We start from the raw sequence: 19,111 nt of genomic DNA on the forward strand, positions 1-19,111 counted from the left end.
TAAATTATGTGCTTCGCCAGGAAGCGCAGCGGACGAGCGCAGCGGGAGCGCCGTTTGCGCGCCGAAGGCGCGCCTAAGGCAAGCCCGTCTGCGCCCGTCCGCGACCAGACTGCGGCCGGGGCCAGACATGCTGCTAAAAACGGTACATCTGGAGGACAGATAATATGGTCCGGTGAGGATTTAAAGGCATTCAACTTACCATCCAACTGTTGCCCCCACTCTATAGACCTAACAATTCCTGACCCCGTCCTAACTTGTAGCAACTGTGGGATAACATTTGACAGCGCCGCCCCCGCAATACAGCCCAACCCTAAAACCCCCCCTCAAACTAACATCAAAGCGGGCCTACTCAATTGTAGATCCCTTGTAAAACACACTGATGAGATCTGGATCTTATTAGAAGAGCAGAATTGGGATATCCTGTTCCTAACTGAAACATGGATTAAAGAGGACAGCTTGTCCTCTATCGCTTTGGCCATCCCTCCGGGATTTAAAATATGCCTCGCCAACCGGCCTGGGACAAAAAGAGGTGGTGGCGTAGCGATCATTTTCAAAGAGCACCTAGTACTGACATCCTCGGCTGCCACGTCGATTCAAGGTATTGAAGGTCTTCACTTCTGCTTCCAAGTGAGCCCCCAGCTCTCACTAGCAGGGCTAGTGATATATCGCCCCCCGGCCAGTGCGGATCCCATCCTCACTACCCTTTTAGATACGATAGTACAGAGTTCACTTCTTCATCCCCTTTTTTTAGTGGTAGGTGATTTTAATATCCACATGGATAAAGTAGACTATGCCTTGGCAGAGACACTCCGTACAACGTTAGATGCGGCTGGCCTCAGACTGATCAATGAGGGCCCCACACATACTGGGGGCCATACGATTGATCTCATCTTTACTAATATTAAGGAGGTGCGACCTGAAAAACCTCTCCCTCTGTTATGGTCAGATCACTCACTTATCACATTCACTCTGAATATCCGAAGCGATATCAAGGTGTCTAGTAAGTGCTATTTTATGAAAAGACAAGGGAAAAAATTGACCCCCGAGGCTATGCTCCCGGTTCTGGCGCGTACCACCCCCCTTCTGACAAATAATCCCAATAGGGACGCAGTGCTACTCAACGAATGGATAGGAGGTATGGTTTCCTCTATTGCCCCTGCCTCTCGTGCTCTTTCAAAAAGAGAATCCCCCTCGGCCCCCTGGTTCACGCAGGAACTTAGAGAGGAGAAAGCGGCCTGTAAAAAATTGGAGAGACTCTGGAGAGAAAACTACGGCCTAGACGAAAAAACTATATATAAGGATGCATTAAAAAAATTCCGGAAAGCCATTAGGAATAATAAAAAGCGCTTCTATGCGGACTCGATTAGGCAGGCAGAACAATCCAGCAAACAAGTGTTCAAAGTTGTACAGTCCTTCCTCAAACCTCAATGTATTGAAAGAGAGGTGACCCCCACACCTTTACTCTGTGAGCAAATTTCAGAATACTTCGATCACAAAATCAAGAAAGTATATGATTCCTTTGGTCCAGTAATAAATACTGAGAAACAGGACACAGCGTACAATAGCGAGTCTGAAGAAATCCTCACCCAGTTCGCGCATGTCCCCTTGAACGAGGTGAGGCAAGAGCTCAACCGTTGCAAATCCGGTTCACCTGATGACCCCTGTCCAGCTAAACTTTGGAGCACCATTGCGGACTCTGTAGCGCCCACACTCCAAAGTATCTGGAATTCTTCCATTACGTCAGGAATATTCCCTGACATCTGGAAGCATGCCACGCTCCTCCCCCTAAAGAAAAAACCAAATGGGGATCCAGATGATCTGACGAACCTCCGCCCTATATCCCTTCTAGCCGCACCGGGAAAAATGCTGGAAAAAGTGATACAACGCCAATTGAGTAAATTTGTGGAAGCCAGCAACATTCTCCATGAAACTCAATCTGGTTTCCGGCCCGGTTTCAGTACTGAAACAGCGCTCCTAGAGGTAGCCGAGTCAGTGAGGTGGTCGCTAGATGCAGGTAGTTCAGCTATGCTGGTACTCCTGGATCTATCGGCCGCCTTCGACACGGTGGACCACGCCAGATTACTCAGTCGGCTGGCAGAGATAGGCATTCAAGACCACGCGCTGAGCTGGATTAACTCCTATCTATCTCAGAGAACGCAGAAGGTGGCACTCGGGACGATCTCTTCCACACCTAAAATCCTCAACTGTGGAGTCCCGCAGGGCTCGGCCCTCAGCCCTCTCTTATTCAATATCTACCTGGCCCCCCTCTTTACGCTTATTGCCAACTGGGGTGTTAAGGCAATTTCATATGCCGACGACACCCAGTTGGTATTTCCGTACACGGAAATGACACAGGAATCCTTTGCAAATTTTAAAGGCTGTCTCCAGGACATTGCACACTGGATGAATACCAACAAACTAAAATTAAACGCCAATAAAACCGAAGTCATTTTCTTCGGTAAAGGCCCTGTCCCCGCCCCTGAGCTATGGTGGCCGGTGGAAATGGGCCCCTCACCCTTGCCCAGTCACTCGGCAAAAAACCTTGGAGTGAGATGGGATGATAAGATGTCTTTCTCTTCCCATATCCAACAAGTGGCCGGCTGCTGCCTAAGTAAATTAAGAAACCTTCGAAAATTCCTTAGACTTCTACCCGAGAGTTGCAGAAAAATGGTAGTCCATGCAACTGTTACCTCACGGCTGGACTACGCCAATGGTCTCTATCTGGGCCTCCCACAATTCTTAATCCATAAACTGCAGGTAGTGCAAAATGCGGCTGCGAGGCTGCTACTGCGAATTCCTTTCAAACAGTCAGTCTCTCCGCATCTTCGAACCCTGCATTGGCTCCCTGTCGCCAACCGGATAAAATTCAAAGCCCTGACACTCGCGTTTAGATCTTTGCACGGCTCCTGTCCACTCTACCTAAAAAAACGCCTTTCAAGGTATACCCAAAACCGTGTACTACGGTCTAATGACCGTATCCTGCTGGCTGTCCCACGAGCAAAAAAGGCACGCCTTGGTGGTCGCACCTTCTCAGCAAATGTTTCTGCGCTGTGGAACTCCCTACCTCAAGCAATCCAGCAGGCTCCATCTGAACCTTGCTTTAAAAAGCTGCTAAAGACTTGGCTTTTTTGCCAGCCTCGATAGGTCTCCCACTCCTGCCCCGGGACCTCTGTGGTACGTTTTAGCGCCGGGACACCTCCTCGTGAGGTAGCTGTTCGCGCTCTAGAAAACTCAGTATTATTATTATTATTATTATCAATATACCTAAATAATATGCCCTTAGGAAGTCCACGGAAGTTGGACGAAACGCGTTGGCTGTTTAGCTGTTTAGCTGTTTTTAACTAAAATTTTGAAGTAAAGAATAAAGCAACTTTGTGGTACAAACCTTGGATGGACTGAGTCACTTTGGAATCTGGAACTGGTGGTGCAATCCACATTTGCGATTGATTTAACATTGGTCTTGGTGACTGCTCCCTGGAAACAGCTCCCACTGTTGGAGGTGCACACCGCATGAGTATAATACTCGATGCACTGGATTTTTGGGGGGATTTTTTAATTGAACGAAGTGCGTCGCATGTACATTGTTTTGTAGATGTTGTGGCTTGCTGTTTCACTGTGGTATGATAAGTGAGGAGGAGGCCTCTAATTAGTGATCGGGTGGAACACCATGCATAGCAGTACCGTTCGCACTACATCCAGGAGCTGAACATGGGTGCACGTACATGACGTAGCAGGCTCCGGCCTACTATCGTGGCCGGCACAGCCTAGCGTTGGGTGGGGAAACGCTGTGTGGGGACCTGTGGAACATTCTGGAAGTATAGCAGACTGAGTTCGGTATATACAGGTCAATGGGGCGCACCAGGGGGGCCAGATTGAGGGCCTCCTCACAAGCACCAGGTGCTGGTGATGCTGAACCGCCGCAGTCGGTGAGTGAACGGACGGCTCCGGAAGATCGACTTGACGCCATTTTACAGGCCATTGAATGTTCTAGCGCGTCCATGGAAGCCAAATTGGACAAAGTGGCTCAGGACCTTAACTTGCAACATGCGGCCCATCTGAACTTGAAGGATCGGGTTGTTGCCGTCGAACAGGAGATTGCCGAACTGAAGCCAGCCACAGAGTTTCAGGAGCAACAGCAGAACCCCCATGAAGTCCGGATTCGGTATCTTGAGGACCATATTGAGGATGCAGAGGGCCCTTCATGACGGTACAATGTTCGGCTGATTAGGATGCCGGAAGGTGCGGAGGGCCAGGACGCGGTCACCTTCCTGGAAACTTGGCTTAAGTCTATCCTGCCGCCTTCTGTATTCTCCCCGTTATTCATCATTGAGCGGGCCCACTGGGTTCTGGGTAGGAAGCCGGCCCCCAGAGACAGGGCAAGCCCACTCATCTTCAGACTCCTGCACTTCAAGGATCGGGATGTGATCCTCTGGGAGACCAGGAAACAGGACGACATCCAATATGAAAATGCCAAGGTATTGTTTTTTCCGGACTATACTATAAAAGTCCAGCCCCAGCGGGGGTCCTTCTTGCTGGTTAAAAGACAGCTCCGACAACTCAACATATCTTATTCACTGATGTTCCTGGCCCGGCTCAGTGTTGTCTCGGATGGGAAGTCCAGGTTCTTCGATACGCCTCAAGATGTCTGGGACTGGCTGGAGACATTGGTCTATATTCTGGCCCACGACCTACGGGCACTGCTGCGACATGGCTTGGGGACGCAGGTGGAAGAGGACCTCTACGGCAGCGGTCTGGACGGCGGCTCTTGGGATCAGCGGCGGTACCTGGACCGGACCAGATCCGTAAGGAGCAACAGGAGGTAGTCCGTATTGCGGAGCGGATGGCAGAGAGCGTCGCCGGAGGATAAAGTGGACACTTCCTTCCATATATCGAGGAAGGACAGCTCCTTGGTAGTGGACTCTTCTGATAAAGTGTCCATGAGAATGCCGGACGTTACACAACAGACGGCGGATGGTATTGTATGAGAACCACTGTTGTGGATATGCATTACTGGGTGCTTCGTTTCTACTGCTGCGGGGGTCACTGAATATTCCTAATGTATATGTGCTATTATGTATCAGGATGGAGGGGGGTGGCGTGTTGAAAGTACCTCTGTGTCCTGGACGGGGTTGCTGATATGGACTCTCAGATCTGAGCTATTGCAATGCCTGCTGTTTCAGGGGGGGCTGGGAGAGGTTACCCGGCATGGTTACACAACCCCCTGTTTTCCCCATCTTCTCGGGGTCAGTAGAACATGCGGCTGGGTTGCTGTATGGTGTGTTTGGATGAGTCCCCTGTGTTTTGGGGGTTGCCCCTATATGGTTATTCCCTTCCCTAATTGTTTTTTCCCAATTCCCTTTTGCTGCGGGAGCCTATGGTGAGGCGATCAAAACTGTTATGATGCTTGTACATCTGCATCCTATTGAAGTCTGGGTGGGGGGACCACTGGCCACTGTTACTTGTTTTCCTTAACTCTGTCATGGGTCACGTGATACTCACCTGGAATGTTCTGGGTCTCCACACGCTTTCTTGTAGGTATGCAGTGTACTCTTATCTAAAACGACATAACGTGCACGTAGCGCTACTGCAGGAGACACACCTTAATGCACGAGAGGTTACCCGACTACAGCGCAGGTGGAGGGGTAAAATATTTGCCACAGGTTATTCCCTGTATGCTGCGGGGCCATAATCTGGATGCGCCCTGGAACTCCATTTGCTATGAAGGAGGTTCTTATGGATGGGAAGGGCAGGTATGTGTTGGTAAAGGGTAAACTGGATCGACGCCATTTATTACTGGGTAATGTGTATGCACCGAATGAGGATCGGGGTCAGTTCTTTTGCCAGCTGTCTCTTACCCTGGGGAAGTGGTGTGAGATCCTGTCGTTGTTGGACGGTGATTTTAACAGTGTCTTAGGCGTTGGGACCGACAGATCCTTTCCTCCGCTCAGGGGCACGGTCTCCATGACCAACTCTATGGTGTTGAACGGATGGGCAGGGGGCTGGGGATTGGTTGATGTCTGGAGACATCACCACCAGGGATAGAGGGTGCACTCATTGTTCTCAGCACCTCATAACCTACTCGTTCGACTTGACAGGTTCTTTGGGTCCACTTGTCTCCTTCCGTACATCTCGAAATCGAAATATTGGGGACGCACGTACTCAGACCACAATCCTAACTGTGTTGTGCTGGCCTGGGAGGGCGGGATCCCGGGAATCCCCACATGGAGGCTGCAACCGGACCTGCTTGTAGACTCGATGTTTCGTGAGGCAACTGGAGAGTCTATTGGGGAATACTTTACACACAATGCAGGCCTGCCTCCTCTGCAATGGTGGAATGGCCGACTATGAAAGTCATCCTAAGAGGGAAGTGTTTGGGGCTGGGTTGCTGGTTGCGACAACAGGTGGCATCGGACCGCTTGATGTCAAGCAACGACTGTTATCATTGGAATCCAGTGTGGTGATAGATGCTGGCAGAATGGCATATCTGGTGGAGGCGAGCAAGGAACATGCGGAGCTCCTAGATCGACAGTGCTGCCTTAAATTTTGCTGCGCACTCTGCGTCCGTGTATGCTAAAGCAGATCACTCGGGCCCCTTCTTGCATGGTTGATTAAACAAGAGCAGTTGGTGAGCTAATCACTGCTATTCGCTCTTCGCAAGGTGACCTTCGGTACAATCAGCTGGAAATTCATGACCAAATGTCCGCACATTTTGCACAATTGTATAAAGGAGGCCGGCAGGACTCGGAGGTGGCGATAAGCCAGTTCTTGGATAGCCTTCCATTCCCAGTTCTGTCGGGCGAGCAGCGGATGGAGTTAGATGCTCCGATCTCGGTAGATGAAGTTCAGGGCACAATGAGGGCGTTGCCATCTGGGAAGGTTCCTGGCCCTGATGGCTTCCCCCACGAATTCAATAAGTCTTAGTCCACAGCTTAGTCCACAGCTGCTCAAAGTTTACAGAGAGGCACTTGAGACCCTTGCTCTCCCGGCCTCGATGACGGAGGCTACATTGATCACGCTCCCCAAACCAGGTAGGGACCCCACTTCCATTGTATTGTATTGTATTGTAAGGGGAATTTATAAAACGCACTGACACCATGGGTTTCCATGGGGGCTTACTGACCCCTGGTGCTCCTGAATGGGGACTACAAGGAACTAGCAGGCATCCTGGCTGGTAGGTTGGCATTCTTGATCCCTCAATTGGTCCACCAAGATCAAAATGGTTTTGTACTGGCCTGTAACATATCGCTTAATATACAGCGGCTGTTCAGGGTGATGCGCAGTGCTACAATGGATTGGCCGATGGCCGGTCGTATTGTGCAGGACCTAGAGAAGGCCGTTGACACGGTTGAATGGTCTTTCATGTTTGCTGTACTTCATTGCTTCGGACTTGGGCCTTACATTTTAAACCTTATCCAGCTGCTGTACTGGCTCCCACGGTTCAAATGCGGCTAAGGATTCTTTTTTTCTGGCCCTATCTTGATAGAACGGGGGACCCACCAAGGGTTCCTCTCTCCCCATTAATCTTCGCCCTGGTGAATGAACCATTAGTAATGGTAGTACGCACCTCGGCGCCGGAATGGGGGATACATGTTGGGGACGGTACACATGCGATTTTGCTTTATGCAGACATTTTGTTATATGTTAAGGACATTTGTGTGATTCCCCAAGTCATTCCTGCTACATTGCGGTCCTTCGTGTCTCTGTCTGGATTGCGGGTACATTGGGGCAAGTCTTGCCTGTATCCTTTTAACCCTGATATGAAGGATCCGGGTTGGGAGGTAGACGGGACGGTAGTGCAATGGCAGCCGGTGGTGTTTTGATATCTGGGGATCCGCATCTTCCATATTGATCAGGATCTTCTAGATGGTAACATCACGAGGGCGGTCACAGCGCTTAAGTCTCAGATTGAGTTCTGGAAGACGCTTAATCTCTTGGTCATTGGTAGGGTGGAGTTAATAAAAATGGTCATGCTGCCACGCCTCCTTTATTATTTCACTAATTTACGGCTCCATCTACCCGTGTCCGTCTTCCGCTCTCTGGAGAATATCGTCCTGGACTTTGTTTGGAACAAGTCGCGGTGCAGGGTGGCACTGGCGAAGTTGTACCTACCTTGTTTGGGGGGGGGCTGGCTTTACCCAACTTTGTGCGTTATTTCTTGGCGTCGCAAATCCTATGGGTGGTGAAATGGGTGCAGGGATTACATCTATCAAACTTGGTGGGGCGCGACCCCCCGTATTCTCTGGGCAGGATCCTATACCTATTCCACCCCTGTAATGGATCGAATGAATCTCTCCCATTACTAGTCTCGGCGGTGTGGAAGTGTTTCCGCAGGGCACTTCGTCTTAACAGACACGTCACACCGTATGCGCCAGTAGTACCTATATTGGGTATGCCGACCGTGCAGGGACGTGTATGGACCTTACCGACTGGGAGCGGGCTGGTATAACTACCCTGGGGGATCTCTACGGAGAGGGCGCACTACGGCCATTCCAAGCCATTACGGATGAAGATGGAGTTTCCCCAGGCCAATTTCTAAATCATGCCTCCTGGACGGCAGTGATGAGACGCTGGCAGGGAGACATTAGGCAGGAACCTCCAACACATGTTATGGTGCAATATGTGCACGTCTGGGTACAGGGAGTCACCTAGTGAAATGGTTTGCGGAATCAATCAGGGAGCATACCCTAGTGGGCATTACGCCATTGAGTTGAGTGGGAGACTGACCAGGGGAGGCCTTATTTAGAGAAGGAATGGTCCATGGTCCTGGAAAGTCCCAAACAGGTCCCCAGAAACGCCCGTTTTAGATTGACGAAATTCTACATTATTCATAGAGCTTATCTCTCCCCGTATAAAATTAATTGGTATTTTCATAAACAGGTGCGTGCTGTCCGCGCTGCTCGTCGGGGAATGCGGATCTTCTACACCTGCTTTGGACCTGCCCTGCCTTGCATGCTTACTGGGAGGGGGCGCTCGGGCGTATGAACCACAAACATGGATAGGGTAGTGCCACGTACATGGGAGACATGCATCACTGGTGTATCTGGGTTTCATTGTGGCCAAGCGATTGATTAACTGTCGGTGGAAGGCGGTGGAGCACCCGCCGACAAAGGCCTGGTTCCTCTCCATGATGAATTGGGTGAAGGCTGAAGCGGTTTCCCTGGTACAGGAGGACACAATGGGATTGCGTAAATTCCCCATTTCCACTGCATGGAATACTATGTTGTGTGCGTTACAGGGGTTGTCGACGTCAGACCAGACGAATGTCACCACTCCGGATGCATAGAACGTTATATGTGTGTAAATCTACAGCCCGAGCTTTGAATTGCTGTGCAGACAGTGGCCCTTGTAGTGAGGGCTGGGCCTTGTTACTCACAATGCTATGTTAGCATAGGCTTTTTAGAAGTTTAAATGCCATTTTACCTTTCTGCAGCTTTTGCACACAACACTACATATGAATGTTGCTGTCTTCTTTGAGCCCTACGCTCTTCAACTTGTATATGTCTCCCCTCGAAAAAATTGTCACCCCGTATGGAATTAAATTACTGACATACGCGGATGATACCCAACTTGTGGTATCTCTTAGCCATCAGGAAAATCCTACCATCGACTTGTATTCCTGTCTAGGAGATATAGTTAGCTGGATGGACAGGTCCCATCTGAAACTTAACAGTGACAAGACGGAGATAATGGTGATGGGCAACGAGTCTCATTTCCGCCCAGAGACCCTTTGGCCCCCTTGCATGGGTTCGCCCCCAACCCCTAAACCCGACATCAAAAGCCTTGGGATTTGGTTGGACCAGGACCTTACCTTGAACACCCAAGCAAGGAAAACGGCTGGAGCCTGCTATGGCCTCCTCCGTACCTTCCACTGCTCCCTTTTCAGTCGAGGAAGCTCCTAATCCAGGGCCTAATACTGTCCAGATAGGACTACGGAAATGCCCTCTACCTTGGTGCACCGAAGAAAGTGACAGCCAAGCTCCAAGTAGTGCAAAATACGGCTGCCCGGATTTTGACTGACACAATAATCGTTGCTCGGCCAAACCGGCCATTAGAGCACTGCATTGGCTACCTGTACAGGAAAGAGTACATTTCAAGGCCCTCTGCCTAACCCACAAAATACTCCATGGTAAAGCTCCACCTATCCTTAAAGACCTTATTGTCCCATATACTACTCCCAGAATCCTCCGATCCACGAACCTCCATTTGACCTTGACGCCCAGGATCAGGAGGGCGCGCTCCGGAGGCCGGCGTTTTTCCTATAACGCTTCTAAACTGTGGAACTCACTCCCTCTTGACCTTCGTGCCCAACCCAACCTCCTTCCCTTCCGTAAACTTCTAAAGACTTGGCTGTACCCGTAATTTCCTCCCTCCTGTTTTCCGCCTGTTTCTACTGTCAGCGCTGGGACGCTTACGGGCAGCCATGCGCTTTAGAAATCCTTAAACATTAAACAAACAAACAAACATTAAGTTAGGCTGCGTGAAATGCTTCACATGAGAATGGCTTGTTTTCAGCATCCCAAGACTTACATCGTGACTCTAGTCTGCACACTGAGAGCTAAAGCCTCCAAGGTTATCATAACAAGGTAGCTGTTGTTCGGGTTGATCGGCTCACGTTCTAGCCATAACATATATGCAGCTGCAGCCAACGTGATTCTTGCACCTTTAATAATGCACTAAGAGACAGAGAGCTTTTGCAGATCCTGATGTGATACACTACTGCTGATCTTAGAGGTATGGGGTCCCCCAAACAAGCCTAAGAGACCTTCTATAGTTTATAAAACATAGTTCCTATCTAGGGAGGGTGTAATTTTAGGCGCTATAAGACCTATTTTCACCATCATTGTAATATGATTTCTCCTTTTGTGTTTTATGGAATTGTATAAATGCTGGCCATATTATTTCTGATTGTATGTCTGCTTATGTTAGCAAAAATACTGCATCTTGGAGCACGTCGTTAAAATAAATATTTTAACTTTGCCCGTGTCTCTTATTACTCCTGTTGTGGACTGGTATGAGAGTATAACGAAAGAGTGTTCTTGCTTCCCACCATTCCTGAGTATACCCTAAGTTGCATGTTCTGGGTAGTCTAATCATTGGTTCCTTTGCTATAGGACGAAGAGCTAATGTGACAATGATGCTAGCTGGTTAGGGTTTCTAGGCACTGAGGTGAGTTTTTTGGCATACCATAATTCACTGAGGTCTGTTCTGTGTAAGAGCAGAATCCCTGCAACATGGTGCACCTAACATTGTGGTCTTAATTTGAGACTCTCGAGTAGTGCTTATATCAGTCCATGACCCCCTCACTATTGTTTCCGGTTGACAGTGGTGACGGATAAACCTACCTATAGTTCAATAGGTCTTTTCAAGCTTGATTTTAAAATGGTTTCTATTGGATTACTGCCCAGTTGGGCTATATTACTTTGTATTGTACTTGTTTCTTTCTGTTTCGTTATGGCTGTCGTTGACATCCCGCAGCATAGTAGGATGGCGGTTGGCAATCATTTGCAGGCTTATAATGTCTCCTTGGAAGGCATGGCAGTAGTTTTTGTTGTGAGTGCTGACGCGGCTTACCCGTTTGAGCTTTTCTACTCATGGGTTACGTTTTCTGCGGTCAATACAGATATCAATTTGTTTCATACTTACACTCACACTGCCGTGCTTTGGAGTACACTCCGTATCTGACACAGGAGGTTCCGATTTCTGCTTGGCAGCACCGCGTTTGGTTTGATGGCGTCCTCCCCCACTCTCTAACGGCGGTTAGATTAGGTCCATTGTCCATTCCAGGCGCTTCTTGGCCTGTTTTGGCTGGATTTACCACGCACCCACGTGCGGGGCAATGTCCCATTGCTGAATTGAGGCCCCTTTATACCTCTGCAGTAGTGGTTATTAGGATCTTAGTTCATTAAATTTCCCGCAACCTCCAGGGCGGGGCCCCTGGTGCTGCGGCGCATCCAGTTGGGCCGAACGGGTTGAAGCTTAGACCCGTTATGGTTAATGCGGTTATGGGCAAGCGTCCCCAAGATAAGGATGAAATGCCTTTTTGGCTTGCCGAGAAATTTGACCAACTGGAGGCAGTATTCCCTAACACGACTCCTGTGGAGAAACACAGGATTCTTATCATTAGTTTGCAGAAAGACTTACAGCCTGATTCATGAAGCGAAATAGCGCCCGCAATGGCTGCGAAAACGCAATTGCGGGTGCAAAACACGGAATCGGCATTCAAGTACGAAATAGCGAATTCGCTAAAAAATAATAGCGATTGAAATACCGATTACGCTATAATAGTCGCAGACTCCGGGAAGTCGAGCATTAGCGATACTGAAATAGCGACCAACCACGGAATCTGCGAATTGAATAGCGAAACGCAATATTGTCTCAATCGGCATTCATGAAAGAAATACATTCGCGAAAAAGCGCTAAATCGCACGTTTGCGCGGCGCAATTTAAGGACAACTCAAAGCAGGTGGTAACCATAAAAACCATGATTAACCAAAATTTGAAAAACTGTTAGCCAATCACCAACAGGTCCAGGCCTGACCAATCACACATAAGGACATTCAGCAGCAGCATTAGGCGTTCCACAATGCCTGGGATGTACATGGTGGTGAGGCGGCGAAGGCTACAGCGAGCAGCACGGAGGAGACGCATTGGGCAGGCAAGGATTTACCGGCAGCGGGTCACCTTGCTGGGGCAAACCAGAGAACAGATTTATGCTAAATACAGGCTGAATGGGGAAATGATCACCTGGCTGATACAAGAACTCGACCCCATCATGCAGCACCCAACAAGGCGAAACAATTCTGTGCCCACACATGTGCAGGTATTGTGCAGCCTGCACCTCCTGGCCTCCGGCAGTTTCCAGGGCATAGTAGCCGCTGCTGGGGGGATATCCCAGCCCACCATGTCACGCTGCCTCCACACTTTTGTTGACGCCATGCTCAGCCAGCTCCACCGGCACATCACATTTCCCACGAGCCAACAGGATTTGGACCTCACAAAACTACAATTTTATAATGTTGCCCATTTTCCCCATGTCCTTGGCTGCATAGACTGTACCCACGTCACCATCTGCCCACCAGCTGGCACGGAGTATATGTACCGCAACAGGAAGTCGTACCACTCCCTCAACATACAGATGGTCTGCAATGCCAAGACCATCATCACTGACATTGTGGCCCAGTACCCAGGGAGTACCCATGACTCCTTTATCTTCAGGCACAGCGGACTCCACACACGACTGATCAGGGGAGAGTTTGGGGAAGGACACCTACTTGGTAAGTACACTTTGTCGACAATGTCACATTGCTATGAAGTAACTGCGCTGCACAGGCAATCAACATCTGCTCCTCTCATTCAGGTGACAGTGGCTACGCCCTACGGGAATACCTCCTGACCCCTTACCTCAACCCTGCCACACCTCAGCAACGCCGCTACAATGTTGCGCACATCCGGACAAGGAACTGTATTGAAAGGACATTTGGCCTGCTCAAGAGCAGGTTCCGTATACTGCACAAGACAGGTGGGGCCATGTATTACAGTCCTGCAGCGTGCTGCCGCATTGTGGCTGTCTGTGCAATGCTTCATAACATTGCAACCAAGCGCCGGATACCAGTTGACATCTCAGGCAGTGAATCTGAGGGGGACGACCGGCCACCAGCACATGCGCACCATGCACGCGGGGAGAACCCAGCTGAAGGCCACAGACGTCGCAACCACATCACAGCTAACAATTTCTAGCCCACCCCCTTCCCCCACCCCACATATCACAATTGCATGCAAACTGTAATGATTACACAAGGCGAATGTGTGCAGCAAAATAAATGTATTTGTTTGAATCACAAGAAAAAAGGGTCATGGTAACAACTATTTACAAAATGCAGTATTCATGCATACTGCATAAGACGGTTCATGGCAGGCTTAGCTTCAGCATGCGCCTGTGTCCCTGACACAATGTCATTGGCGCCTCCGGCGCACAATTCCCAGGCGCCTGTGAGGCTCTTCCTCATCCTGGGCAGCTGTACCAGGCGTAGCCCTGGTGCTGCGCCTAGGTGGGGGGGCCTGCGTGGCAGAGTGGCTGCTGACACTGGAGGCACCCTCACTCGCATCATCTCCCCCCACAATGGCCGGTAGCACAGGTGCATGCAGTGCGGTGACGGCGGTGGTCAAGTGCTCCAGCACCCGGGTAATGTCCTCGCAGCACTGGACCAGTTGGTGCTGCTGGGTCAACGAGCGCCCCGCCAGCTGGGTGGTGGCATTTGCTGCCACATAATTGGAGCGACTATAGGTGGACAGCCGGCTCAGCAGCTGGTGGTGGCGCCTGCTTGCAACACTGCGGTGCTTCACCAGCGCTGCAGTATTGTCCTCCATAGCCGCCGTCATGCGGTCCATGGCCGCCGTCATGCGGTCCATCCGCTTGCCGACTCCCGCCACATTGCGGCCTATCTTATGCAGCTGGAGCTGGATGGCTCCTTGCTGCTGCGACTGGCGCTGGTGTATTCGGAGCATGCGCCGCTCCACGCTCATGCAGGCATGGAGATGCCCATTGCCCCGCCTGCTGTTGGGCCGCTGTGTAGCGGATGTGGCTGGCCCAGATCTTGTTGGACGTGCTGCAGGTGTTGTAGCAGCTGGTGTTGCAGGTGCGGCAGGCACTGGAGGCACATTGGTGGGGTGCCTGGCTCTGGCAGCCGGTGGGCCTGCGGATGTTGCAGCAGGTGAGGCGGGGGGCCTGGCCTTGGCAGCCGGTGGGCCTGCAGATGTTGCAGCAGGTAAGGCGGGGGGCCTGGCCTTGGCAGCCGGTGGGCCTGCAGATGTTGCAGCAGGTAAGGCGGGGGGCCTGGCCTTGGCAGCCGGTGGGCCTGCAGATGTTGCAGCAGGTAAGGCGGGGGGCCTGGCCTTGGCAGCCGGTGGGCCTGCGGATGTTGCAGCAGGTAAGGCGGGGGGCCTGGCCTTGGCAGCCGGTGGGCCTGCAGGTGTTGCAGCAGCAGAGGCGGGGGGCCTGGCCTTGGCAGCCGGTGGGCCTGCAGGTGTTGCAGCAGCAGAGGCGGGGGGCCTGGCCTTGGCAGCCGGTGGGCCTGCGGATGTTGCAGCAGGTAAGGTGGGGGGCCTGGCTGCTGGTGTTGGCGCTGCCGCAGGGGCTGGTGGCTGGGTATCAGGTAGGGATTCCTCCTCCTGGGCCTCCTCATCGATCAGCAGCCTCTCGCTGTCACTGCTATCACCCGCACCTGTGAGGGTAAGTGAATACTCATTAGGTGCATGTGACTGTCAGACGTGCAGATGTTACATGCATGCTGGGTGTCATTCCCTGGGTGGCTGTGTATTTGCGCACTTTGGAACCTTTCTGGCCGCATTGTGGTACTACTACTTTGTGGACATACTACGTCTCCCACAATGCTTCAGGGCATTTCCTGATGCACAACATAGGCATGACTAAGGGCCAATGAGTGAGCCTATTTGGTCAGGGGCGGTCATAGGGGACAGGGTCGCAGTCGCATGCCACTTACCTTGGGTGTCTTGGGTGGGGCGGGAGGAGTCCAGAGGGGTCACGCCAACACACGCCTCCCTCTCCAAGGTGTCCTCTACCTGGTCCTCCAGGGGGGTGTTGGGTGGGACAGTCGGTCCACCACCTCCGGTGCCTGATGCCTCACCAAGGCGCTCCGCCACCCTCTCCTTGGCACGCCCTCGGAGGTCGTACCACCGCTTTTTAAGCTCCTCCAGAGACCTGTCCGCAACGCCCACAGAGTTGACGCTGGAGGCAATCCCCACCCAGATCCTCCGCTTCTCCTGCTCTGGGACCCTCCGGGAGTTGGCACCAAACAGCTGGTCGTGGTTGGCCACCACCCCTTCTATAAGGTTCTCCAGCTCCTGCTCGGAGAATTTCAGTTTGCGCTTGCGGCCAGCGCTGTTGCTGGGGCCTGGCTGAGGTTCGTCGGACATGGCGGTCGCAATTTCGGCGGGGTCGGGAGTCGCTAACGGCGGTTTAGCGGCAGCTTTCGGTCGTGAACACTCGACTGATAGCGTCACTGTGGTGTTTGGGGGTGGGATTTGGCTGCTTCCTGGTTGTGATGTCATCACGGTGCTCGAAATGCGTCTTCCCGTTTTCCAGATCCCGCGAGATTGCGACTCGCATTCCCGATCGCACGGGATTGCGAGTCGCTATCCCGTGCGATCGGGATTGCGAGTCGCTATCCCGTGCGATCGGGATTGCGAGTCGCTATCCCGATCGCAGGTAGCCGGAAATAGCGATTTTTCTGCGTTTTTTGTAGGTCGCTAACGGCTTTAGCGCCCGCGTGCGAGTCGCTATTTTTTCCCCGAAAAGTACATGAATGCCGTTTTGCGTTTCCTCAATAGCGAGTCGCTATTAATCGCTATTAGGGACACGCAAAACGGCCCGTACATGAATCAGGCTGTTAGTGCCGGAAGTAACTGACTGTACCACTTGGGGTATGATTTTTGCGGCAGTCTATACGAGATGCTTCGGCACATCGTCAATGGCTGTCCTACCCTCCGTCATTAAACGTGTTCAGGAAGAGCATGGGCCGGAGGCGGCTGTTGAATTGGGGATGCGATGTTTGACGTAGTGTCCGATCTCGTCCTTGCTAATGTTAAGGGAGATGCGGTAAGCTTTCAAGTGTCTAATGCTTTGCGCGATGTCCCCGATGCAGAGAAACCCCGTCAGTTACTGAAAATTATTAGGGCGGCATAGAAGGCTGTTGAAGATTGCAGGGATTTGTTAGCATGAGCTGAAAGCCATTTTTGTACTTGGCAGCCATTTTAGGTAGCCATGTGCTCGCCATGTGCTGTTTCTCTCTTCAGAGCCTTGCACATGCTCAGAAGGACCTAGCTAGTAGAATGCACCTGCTCCTAGTATAGAACTGTCAGGCTATTCTTGCTGATGTATGGAGAAGTAACTCTCCTCCCACTTTGTTGAGCAAGCAGATCTTGCAGGCCCATATTAGTAATTTTGCATGCTTACATGGGCCAGGACCTCCCCTTGGTTTTGAGCTGACTACGTAACCTAAGCTTATATAAGGTCCCTGTTTTCTGTGCTCCTTAGACTGCCTCATACAGTTTCCTGAGGGTACTATGTGACATAGTCTCCCTCAGCTGAGGTTATTAAAATATGTATTTTATATTACAGCTTCTGTGCCAATCTCTTCTTTGTTGGTTTAAAAGAACCAATTTTATCAGTGAGCCCCCGGAGAAGGTTTCTATTTTCCACAAGACCATTGGCCGTAATAGTTTAGGTGTTAAGCTTTTTGCCACACAAAAGCAAACTCAGGCGGCGAAGTCTGACAAAGATGATCGCCCCTCTGTTCCAAAACAGACTTGGAATAAAAACAAAAAACAGAGGAAAAAGCAACAGAATCAGGGGTCCTGTCCCGCTTCGCCGATACCTGTGTCTATTGAGCACACTTATGAATTGCGCGACCTTGCTACGATTAAGTCACCTGATCGTTTTCAGGTTCCTGATCAACGTTCTCCTCGCTCTTTGCAGGATTCATCAGTCTCACCAACCGGTGGAGGAGACGGCGGCAGAGGAAGGGGTGCAAAGCAAGAGCAACCCCGGAAGACGGACGGTAAAGGCAAGCAGGACGACTCTCCACGACAGAGACCCCAGTTTCAGAAAAAGAAAGTTGCTTCTTTAACAGTGAGATATGCCACGGATAGTGAGAACGTAGCTTCGGAATCTGACATGGGCGCTGACGCTGTTGGACAGCGCGGCAGAGATTACCATAGTGCGAAAGTCCACTACTGAAGGTGATAGCGACTGATACATTTGTTGTAGTTGAGACTGCTGACACTAGAGTGGCTCCCCCTGAAAGACTTTTCTAAATTGTCCTTTCGATTGAAGGTGACAAACAACGTACCATAAAAGGGGTATTTTGGGAGAATCTAACTACTACATATGACATTTTGTTGGCGAAGGTCGACTGGCCCCCACCTTTTGTTTTAGCAGCTCCGCAAGGGGAGAAGGTAATTGAAGTATCTCCATAAATAAATCCAAGATGCAGGAAGATGAATTAAGAAGTTTAATCCAGGAATAAAGATCCCATCCACATACAATGCCAGCAGACATCAACTGACTCATATCAGAACATTCCTATGTTAACATAAAGTGACATAGCTAGTGACATCCTAAGATTCTATTAAAGCTGCAGTGTTAATTAAAGCTGCAGTGTAAATTATCACAGTAATCTTCCCTACTGTGGGTGGGACAAATTATCCCCCAGACATGAGATCCCCTTGCGGTCTATGCCACTACCTCAACCCCAATACCCCATGCGACATGAGGCAAAAGCTCCTGTAGCAGAACTCCTTGAGCAATTGGAATATAAAGGCGTAATTGAAACGTGTGTCTCCGATAAATAACCCTCTTTTTACTGTGACTAAGCCTGATGGTTTGTACCGTTTGGTATTGGATTCCCGCCATCTGAACTCTCATTGTCGTACGTGTGCGGTACAGAATACTCACAGTTCTGCTCTTCTGGATAGTCTTGTGCGCAAATGGTTTAAAACCACACTTCCATATCCAATGGCTTTTTAGCCCACAATCTGTCTTCTATTGGTAATCAATGGACAGCTTTTACCAGTGGTGGCAAACAGCGCCAATTCCGTCATTTGGCTATGAGCTATAAAAACAGTCCAGGAGTCTTTGCCGCCCGAATAGTCTCTCTTTTAGAGGGTCTCGATGCAGATACATGTTCGTATGTGGATGACATTTATCTCACAGACGGCGAATTATGGCCGCATCTGTGTTGGGTTGACTGCATAATTTGCAATTTTGCGGATTTTGGCTATAAATTCAACTTTGCAAAATCTCACATTGCAGAGTACACAGTGTTGTTCCTCGGCTACGAGCTCAACAATGAAGGTCGAGGTTTGGCTCCTCACTTCCTGGAGAAATGCGCACAGCTGCGCGCTCCTATAACACTGAAAAAACTTCAGTCTTTACTCGGCTTTTTGAATTTCAGGTGTACTTACATTCCCGATTATGCCCAGCGTATCAAGCCTCTTTACGATTTGGTACAACCTACTTTCTCCAAATATTGCTGGCTGCCTGCTCATTCTGTCACCTTGCAATCTTTGCAGGCTGATCTTCTAGAATCTAAAT

The sequence above is a fragment of the Lissotriton helveticus genome, chromosome 4_2, assembly GCF_964261635.1.
Source record: "Lissotriton helveticus chromosome 4_2, aLisHel1.1, whole genome shotgun sequence".
Classification (NCBI taxonomy): Eukaryota; Metazoa; Chordata; class Amphibia; order Caudata; family Salamandridae; genus Lissotriton; species Lissotriton helveticus.